Source organism: Lipotes vexillifer, unplaced genomic scaffold, assembly GCF_000442215.2.
Source record: "Lipotes vexillifer unplaced genomic scaffold, Lipotes_vexillifer_v1.1 scaffold84, whole genome shotgun sequence".
NCBI classification, from domain to species: domain Eukaryota; kingdom Metazoa; phylum Chordata; class Mammalia; order Artiodactyla; family Lipotidae; genus Lipotes; species Lipotes vexillifer.
In genome coordinates, this window is record NW_006783414.1 from 229,305 (window position 1) to 232,908 (window position 3,604).

Here is a 3,604-nt window from a genome sequence, read left to right on the forward strand (position 1 = left end):
CCCGTGTCCCCTGCATCGGCAGGCGGACTCTCAACCGCTGCACCACCAGGGAAGCCCTTTATTTTTTGCATTTTAAAGTAAATTGCAGACATCAGTGCTTGCCCATCCATGCTTTAAGCCTGCATTTAATTAACTACATTTAATTGGGTTCAGCATTTGTTGATGTAAAATTTGTGTATAATGCACACAGCTTTAAGTATTCATTTATTAAGTTTGGGCAAATACATACACTTTTGTAACATGTGCAGACCTATTATTACCATCATCCCAGGAAGTTACATTATATCCCTTCCCAGGTAAGCACTCCTCTGATGTTTTTCCACCATAGGTTAGTTTTATCTGTTCTAAAATTTCACATAAGTAGAGCTGGTCAGTAATGGTATGTGTAAAAGCTTTTCTCATTCAGCATCATGTTTTTGAGATTCATCCATGCTGTTGTATGTATCAGTAGTTTGTTCCTTTTTATTGCTGATCAGTATTCCATTGTACACATATATCACTTTTTAAAAAATCCATTTCTTTTGCTTTTAAGGTTTTTTTTTTCTTCTATTTGATTAGCTAAATGCTATTTTCAGGATTGTCTGCGTCTCGCATTTAATTATTTTGCTTCAGGTTATATTATACATGCAGTATTGCTTTTAATTTCTTGGTTATTAACATGAACAGCTAGCAGTGCATGTCAACCAAAAATTTATTTTGTAGTCTCCACGGAAATCTCAGAGATCTTAATTATTTAAAAAAGATAAAAGCTATAGCCAGATTACTCATCAGGTATTTAGGCCAAATGCCTTGGTAGGTCTTTTATTCTTTAACTGCTTTAATACTTAAATTGAATTTTAAATTCTAAGGTAGAGAACATTGAAAGTTGAACCCACAGTGGAAACAGTCATGAAACAATGACATAAAAACCATCTGTTCTTTTCACCATGAAATTAGAATTAGTATACATGGAATAGTTGCCAATTTTAGCCTTGCCTTGGTCATTCAGACATTTTAGTTTAAAGAATAGGATTCCAAATGTTTGTGATAAGAGAATAAAATTAAATGTAGTAAATGTGAATACAGTATGCAGTATACATTTAAGTATATTCTAAAATAATAGAACATCATAGTCTATAAGTGACCAGCAAACTTTTCCTCGAAACACCAGATAGTAAACATTTTTGGTTTTGCTGGCCAAGAGCAAAATTGAGGATATTATGTGTCTACTTACATAACCGTCTGAAATGAAATAATTTTAAAATGTAAAAGCCATTCTTTCCTGCACCATACAAGGACTGGAGATGAGTCAGGCAGTTGTCACTCCTGGCTTATTCTGTTGAAAATAGGAAATAGTTATAAACTAATCTTAAAGTAAAAGTTTTATTCTTATCAAGTTTTTATTACACCTGTATTTTTATTGCAGTTTCTGCTTTTATACTTTATTTTTTAATATAAATTTATTTATTTTATTTTTGGCTGTGCTGGGTCTTTGTTGCTGCGAGTGAGGGCTGCTCTTTCATTGTGCACAGGCTTCTCATTGTGATGGCTTCTCTTGTTGTGGAGCACGGGCTCTAGGCAAGCAGGCTTCAATAGTTGTGGCACGTGGGCTCAGTAGTTGTGGCACATGGGCTTAGTTGCTCTGTGGCATGTGAGATCTTCCTGGACTAGGGATCGAACCCATGTCCCCTGCATTGGCAGGTGGATTCTAAACCACTGTGCCACCAGGGAAGTCCCTGATTTTATATTTTAAATAAAAGTTTTGTGATTTTTTTTCCCTTGATGACACGTGGTGACACATGATTCTATGGGTTTCATTTTATGATGGCTCTTTTAACCTGAAACGGTCTCCTACCTTTCTCTTTTTTTCCCATAACATGAATTTTTCTTTTCTTTTTTTTGAGAGACCAGGCCAGTTAGTTGTGTTGGAAAATGCCCCACATTCTGGATTTGTCTTACTGTTTCCTCATTATGTCATTTAACTTGTTCTCTCACCTGTATTTGTTGTAAACTTGAATTTAGGTCTAAAGTCTTGAGTAGATTCACGTTAAACATTTTTGACAAGCTGCTTACCTTGTGTGTAAGATGAAAATAGTAATAGTGCTTACCTCAGGGTTAGTTTCAGGACTGAATGTGATAATCTATGCAAAGCACTTAGCATGATGCTTGTTTATAGTAAGTGCTTAGTACAAGTTAGCTGCAGCTGCTATTTGTATATTGTCGTTAATGTTATTATTGTTATCTATTAACTAGCTTTATTATGGGATTATCTCAGTGCAATTACATATCTTCTTAAAAAGCTATAAGGGAACTGTATTCTTTTTCTTTTGAACTGTATTAAATAGATACACAATCCCTTATTAGCAACTCAAAAACCCAGATGTTTTTTAATAACTCATTTTGTGGCAAAATCTGATTGGAATTCATCTAGCAGCAAAATCTGAACTAAATTGACATGAGGCTGAAATATTAATATGTTTGAGTATGGAGTGTTGCTCCAGGTCACTGGGGGTTCTACATAATATTACAGAATAGGCATTGTATTACCATTCTCAAATTGGAAGTAATTCTGAATTCTGGAACACATCTGTCCCTAAAGGTTTCAGATAAGGAACTACAGACCTTTGATTTCAAAATGTTTTTAGAGAACTTACCACTCCATCCTCTTTCCACTGATTTTTGTACCTAGCAATAGCGGTAATTAACACTAATAGTAATAGATACCAATTGTTGAGTCCTTACTATGTACTTAACACTTTGTTTTAAATAATCCTAAAAGGTAGATACTATTATTCTCATTTTACAATTGGGGAAACTGCACTTCAGAAAGTGTCACATCGTTTATGAAAGAGTTGCAGTTTTGAACCGAAGCTTGTTTCGCTCTGAAGTCATTCCATTACGCCATACTGCCTCTCAGGTAGACCAATTACATTTCTTCAAATTAGGAAATTTTGATTCTTTTTTTGATACTTGGAGGTAAGATATTTAGCTCTTTAGTTAAAGATTTTGGAACAAATCCTGAGATTTCTAATTACTGTCGTTCAGTATGTATCAGAAAAGGTTTTGTGATGGGTATCAGAAAACATTAAGTAGTGTGTTACCGAACTTACTCAGTCTCTGTATACAATGGGCGCTCACTAAATTTTTGCTGAATTGTACATTTGACCTTAACTTTCTGTTATTACTATCCTGAACTCTTTAAACTTTGGAAAGAACTCACATACCTCTCAAAAGTGAATTGGGAAGGCCAGGATTTTCATATTTTGTCAGGAAAAACTGCAGCCAACCCTCCAAAGAGTATATTTTGTTACTGCTTTTGAAATTTTTTCTAAGCATTTTATGTTTGTCAGGAGATGGCACTATATAAATAATGACATGATTCGTTAGGAACAATTTTATAATCATTAAATCTGGCAATTAAAATCACAAATCTAGTAATGAATAATCATGTTGGCAACAATCTGTCACAGCTGTGCCTCAAAATAGCAGCTGATGTTCATTAACTTTTAAGCTTTTGCTTCTCCCAGTAGGAATAAACTTTATTACTTTTCTAGAAAAATATTGCTAATTATAATAAAAATTTCAAGTCACTTTTTTTTTTTTTTTTTTTTTTTTTTTTTTTTTT

The 3,604-nt window shown here is 33.7% G+C and overlaps 1 protein-coding gene across 1 annotated transcript in view; it reads left to right on the forward strand.

The window, feature by feature from the left end:
• Positions 1-3,604, forward strand: part of TBC1D31 (TBC1 domain family member 31) — a 61,248-nt gene that overhangs the window by 10,820 nt on the left and 46,824 nt on the right. The gene's annotated exons all lie outside the window — the stretch shown is intronic.